The sequence below is a fragment of the Benincasa hispida genome, chromosome 7 (assembly GCF_009727055.1).
Source record: "Benincasa hispida cultivar B227 chromosome 7, ASM972705v1, whole genome shotgun sequence".
Lineage (NCBI taxonomy): Eukaryota > Viridiplantae > Streptophyta > Magnoliopsida > Cucurbitales > Cucurbitaceae > Benincasa > Benincasa hispida.
In genome coordinates, this window is record NC_052355.1 from 19,828,802 (window position 1) to 19,835,339 (window position 6,538).

The window sequence follows — 6,538 nt, forward strand, 5'->3', positions numbered from 1 at the left end:
GGAAGAAAATCTCACTGTCGCTGAGATCGTCCAGGCAATCGTCCACCAAATCTCGTTGTCGTTTACCCACGAACGGACTCCTCACGAACAAGGCAGCAAGGAAGATACCACCACTCAGAACCCTTGATATTCTTGGAGTGAGAATCTAAGAGGTATGGGCTCTGTTGAATTTAGTAGAGGGAAGGAGGAAGGAACGATCATTTACCATGATAAAGCAAGTGGGAGATATCGGATGTCTATCATATAAACGAGTGCTTCATCATTTAGGTACAGGTACACGATCTTGTAGTAAACTGGGGCTGATCGTATAGACGATCGTTTAGCAAAACGTTCAGGTGTGAGATCGCTTAGAAAATTTAGAAGATCGTTTAATAAATTCTATGCGATCGTTTAGGAAATGCGTGCGTGTACACGATCGTTTAGAAACTTTGAGTTGTCGTGTATACTCTCGGTTTGCTAGGCAATGGGCAGTGTGCTAATCAGTGAGTGAATATCTGATCTTTGCAAAATGAAAACAATTTTCATTTTATCCTTTAGTTACAAAAATTGAATGCAACCTCCCACTATTTCATTTGGTTACGAAGAAAAAACCACAAACAACTATCCCATAATTGTTTAAATTAAAAAATAAATATAGTCATATTATATTTATAACCTATGGTTTAATATCACATCATATGCAACATATGAACCATAATCCTTTCATATTTATATCAATTTCCTCTAATTAATGTATCTCATACATCATGTCAACCATATCACATATAATTGACTAATTCAATCATATCATATATAATCGAACTCCCTCTCGTGAATTTGAACACTTCAAACTGACCCAAAAACTGATTCTCAACTTTAATCCATTGGGCTATCAAAGGGACCTTATGGACCTATGGCTTGAAACTTCAACGGTACGTGAATAGCTAGCTAAACTCTTTAGCCACGAGATCTACCATCCGTTAACTGTCAGGAATTCCACTAAAAACCGACAACTGCATTCTTCTCATCACAGATATATTTCTATGTCAATCAGATATAATCAATCAATAATACGATAACCCTTCACAGATGCTCGTAAGTACAGCTGGGCCAATTTACTATTTTGCCCCTGTAGTTACATCTAGTTTTTTAAATACCACTGATCCCTCTAATGAACAATACAACATAGTTTTACTATGTGTGGACACCTCTCGAGCCATGAAAAGGTATGTGGCGCCGCATCGTTCAAGCCCCAAAATCAGCCCTTAAGGGAGCAATCTATCTACTTACCCCTATTTCGGAGAAGGAGTGAATTCGATCTTGTGTAGCTGAGTTCCCAGCTCCTAGATCAGACGAATCCCCAAAGTGATAGGTTTAAGTCAACGATCTGGCCACTCATACCCATGCAAATCAAAGGACCGCCCTCAAAGGCAAGAGTTCCAAACTCACTCAGGATTGAGGTCATGTTACCTATAGTCATACTAGTGAAGTGAAGTCTTTGTCATGAACAACGTTATATAACGAGACTATACCACTTCATGGTCCGGTCTTATACAAACTCCTTTGTATAGGACGCCCCTGCTCGCATGTCTTCAAATGAATGATCAGGATCAGACCATCTGTAGCAAGTCACAACACTTGTAACTATTCTACAAAGCGGGTTGCATCCGTAGTGTTACAAGGATAAGGTATCCCTCCTATATCCATATACTACAGACCATTTTGGTTATCCCTTAAGGGATGATCCACCAGTATGTTTCCACATACATGATTAAGTTACAACGACAACCAGGGATCTTAGTTTATTGATTTGTGGTAAAGTAATTAAAACATTCAATGTTCCATAGACAATAGTGAAGAAAAAAATCATATATTATTACATCACAAGCATTTGTTCAATACTTTGTTTATAAACTACAGGATCCAACGAGAGTTTAGGCAACAACCCTAACAATCTACCACTTGTCCTAAAGAGAGTGGGATGTACAAACAACTAGTACAAAACAATAAACTAGGGCACTAAGGCCTAGTACACCCACTTCCCCTAGTTCAACTGTGGGCGGTCCCGTAGACCCATGCTCTGAAGATGACCCTAAAAAACTGTATTGTGGGAGCCTTTGCAAAGGGGTCAACAACGTTATGCTCCAAAGCGATCTTCATGACTATCACGTCCCCTCGATGCACTATCTCTCAGATGAGATGATACTTCTGATATATATGTTTGCCACACTTGTAACTTTTGGGCTCCCTGGAGTTCGTCACAGTACCACTATTGTCACAATAGAGAGTGATGGGCCTAGACATATCTGGAACAACTTCCAGATCTATCAGGAACTTCCTGAGCCAAATGACCTTCTTAGCAGCTTCACAATTCACTACGTACTCGGTCTCCATCGTGAAGTCGAGGATGCACCTCTGCTTAGTGCTTTGCCACACTACTACTCCTTCGTTAAGAGTAAAAACTAACCTTGAAGTGGACTTCTTAGAGTCCTTATCAGTCTAAAAGTCAGAATCTATGTATTCAGTAAGGATCAAATCCCTAGTTCCATACATGAGCATGTAGTCCCTTGTTCTCCGAAGATACTTGATGATGTTCTTGACTGCGGTCCAGTGACCCTATCTTGGATTAGACTGATACCTACTAATTATGCCCACAACATAGCAGATGTCTAGTCTAGTACAGAGCATTGCATACATCAAACTGCCAACGACAGATGCATATGGGACCCGTCTCATCTTCTTAACTTCTTGAAGCATCTTAAGTCACATTTCCTTTGACAAAGTAACTCCATGTCTGAACGGCAGTAGGCCCCTTTTGGAGTTCTGCATCGAGTACTTGAGCAACATCTTATCAATGTATGATTCCTGAGACAGTGCTAGCACTTTGTTCTTACGATCCCGAAAGATCTGAATACTAACAACAAACTAAGCCTCTCCCAAATCATTCATTTGGAATTGGGTCACTAGCCAGTTAAGACAGTCAGTAGTCCTACGTCATTCCCAATGAGTAGGATATCGTCTACATACAACACTAGGAAAACTATGGAACTGTTGATGATTTTCTTGTAGACACAAGGCTCATCAACATTTTGGTCAAAGTCGTATGATTTGATTGTAGTATCAAACCGAACATTCCAAGATCGAGACGCCTGTTTCAGCCCACAAATGGATCGATTCAGTTTGCAAACTTTTTGCTCTTGATTTTGGGCAATGAATCCCTCGGGTTGCACCATATAAATGGTTTCCTCAAGATTACCATTAAGAAAGGTAGTCTTGACGTCCATTTGTTAAATCTCATAATCATAATAAGCAACAATAGACAGAAGGATGCAAATTGACTTCAACATGGCAACAGACGAGAAGGTTTCCTCATAGTCGATTCCCTTCATATGGGTATAATCCTTTGCCACAAGTCGAGCCTTCAAGGTTTGCACATTCCGATCAGTACCCTGTTTCCTTTTATAGATCCATTTGAAACCTATAGGTCTTAACCCATCAGGCTGATCTACAAGATCCCATACTGAGTTGAAATACATCGACTTCATCTGGAGATCTAAGGCTTTGGACCATTCATCCTAGTCAACATCCTCCATTGCCTTCTGATAAGACAACAGATCCTCAACATCGCCATCGACTACCATAGCCAGGATTTTCGTGAAATCCAGATAGCGAACAGGTGGGTTCGTAACCCTCCCACTGCATCGAGGTTTCCTAAACTCTTGAGGTGGAGCCGACCTACTAGATGAACTATCATTAACAACTTTTGCTGATAAAGCAGGCCCTTCAACAACTCTTGTTGAAGTTTCAGTAGTTTCATTGGAAAGCTCACGTAACACGATCTTACTACATGGACCGTGCTCCCTAATATGATCCTCCTCTAGGAAGTTAGCGTTCGTAGACACAAACACTCTGTTTTCCGTCGGATCATAAAAGTAACCCCCTCGTGTACCTTTGGAGTAGCCTACAAAGAGACACAACCTCGACCGTGGTTCCAATTTCTTTTTATTAGCCTTAAGCACATTTTCTGGGCAACCTCATATGCGGAAGTGACACAAACTAGCTTTACGCCCGTTCCACAACTCCAGAGGTGTTATCGCAACACTTTTGGAAGGAACACAGTTGAGTATATACACTGTAGTCTCTGTCTCTTATACACATCTAGATGTGTATAAGAGACAGGATCTGATCGAAGTGTCTTAATCCATCTATCTAATGCATTTTCAACTTCAGCCTTGAACTCTCTGAACTTTTCAAAGGATTCAGACTTCCGTTGCATCAAATAAACATACCCATACCTAGAGTAATCATCAGTAAAGGTGATGAAATACTCATAGCCTCCTCTGGCTCGCACATTCATCGAACCACAAAGGTCAGAATGCACTAACTCTAGAGGCTCTTTAGCTTGATAACCTTTTCCAGTAAAGGGTCTTTTAGTCATCTTACCCTCAAGGAAAGATTCAAACACCGGTAAAGAATTTTCCTCTAACTCACTTACAAGTCCATTCTTCACCAACCTCTCAATCCTAATGAGATTGATGTGCCCTAATCGAAGGTGCCAAAGTTGAGCATTTTCTTTTGGAGAAACCTTTTGACGTTTATTTTGAGTTACGACAGTTTTAAACATCTCTATGCTATGGAGAGAACTCGTTACTAACGGCCTTAACACATACAAGTTATTTTCCAGATATGCTGAACAGATCTCAACTCTATCTTTATGAATAAACACTTTATTCAATTGAAAATGTAGAGTATATTTACACTATATCAAGCACTTTATAGAAATTAAGTTCCTTTTCAACTCAAGAACTACATAAACATCATGTGAAACAACAAATTTCTTTTGTAAAGTCAACTGGACTCCTCCCATTGCCACAGTTGAGACGACGTGCCCGGTGCCTACTCGCATCGTCATCTCACCAGCCTCCAACTGCCGCCAGGATCTAATCCCCTGAAAAAAAGAACAAACATGATTAGTGGCACCGGAGTCAATAATCTAGGCAGAATCATCATTCTCCACTAAACAAGTTTCCAAAACTAGTAAATCATATTGACCTTGTTTTGTTTTAGCTTTAGCCTTAGCCTTGGCCGCCTTCTTCTCCTTCAACTAGCGAGAACGATTCGTCTTCCAGTGCCCGTCCTGGTTGCTATGAAAACACCTTCTCTTGTTAACCGGTGGTGGATGCCTACCCCGTTGGGCGACAGGTTATGGGTTAATAAGTTCCTTCCTCTTCCCCTTACCACCCTTCTTTTTCTTCCACTTAGTAGTGTTAGAAGTAGAAAGTGCAGGCTTTGTCCCTAAGGTCGAACCTCGATGGAACGTCTTTGAAGATGAAACAACATTTGCCTCACCTCCCCTCTTCTCTTTACTTTTCAGTAAGGATTGGAATGTCTACAACTCGTTGAGGAAAGTTGTAAGGTATAGTCCACTTTGTTAAGAATCGCATTGCGAACAAAGTGCAGAAAGCTATCCGGCAACGAATGCAGAATTATGCTAACCTAGCTGCCCTCATCAATCCGAGATCCATTCATCTCTACCACATTAAAGTGGACCATCATGTTAAGCATGTGTTTACGAATAGAGGTGCCTTTTTCCATTTTGGAGTTGAAGATGCATTTCAGAGCCTCGTGCTTGAGTTGTCCAGACGGTTGTCCGAACATCCCCCGCAGGGACTCCATGATTTCACGTGCTGAAACCATGGGTTCATTCTTCTTGACCAAAACGTCGTTAAGGCTGGCCAAGATATAGGCTCGGGCCTTCTCATTCGTCCATCCAATGTTCATAGGCCTCTCGAACATTTCGAGCGACGTTAGAAGGTGGAATAGAAGGACAATCCTCCGTAAGGACTGAACATGAGATCATCGATGATCAGTATTGTTGTGATCGTGTGTTTCCAACTAGCATAGTTCTCACTAGTCAGTTTGTCAGCGCTAAGTAGAGCTAATGTGGCGGTGGTTGTAATAATATTGCTGAAAATAGAACAAACTTAATAAGTCTATGCAAAACCATATATTAACACCAATTTTAGTTTTAGCAAAATACTTTCCAAGTACCCTAAGTGAAAAGACTTCTATTTCGCAATGATGCCCCAGCAAGGCAGGACAAAAGTCACCGATGGGGAGATCAGATGCCCCTTCACTGGGATGAGACACTCTCAACCATTAGGCAGAAACAACTCTTGTAACTGCACCTAACAGTCACCATTTATTCTGTCTAAAATTGTTAACCCTTAACAATTTCGCGTAAGTGTAACCCCTCGTTTTTGGCCCTAGAGTCCCGCTCTAATGTGGCCACCATAGGGAAAAAGTAGATTAGGATAAGAAACTAAAGCGACTTTATCCTATACAGGAGATTAGATAAAGAAACATGCAAAACTGCCATCGTATAGGGAGACACTCCTAGGGTGCCTCGAGGCGATGCACAGAAACTTTATCCAACTTAACGAGAGAGACCGTGGGGTACGCTGTCGCACGTCCTGCTCCCACTTACTATGAATATTCTCTCCGTTCACCTTGATATTGACCTACCCAAACACCATCCTTTAGAGGGACACTCCCAGGG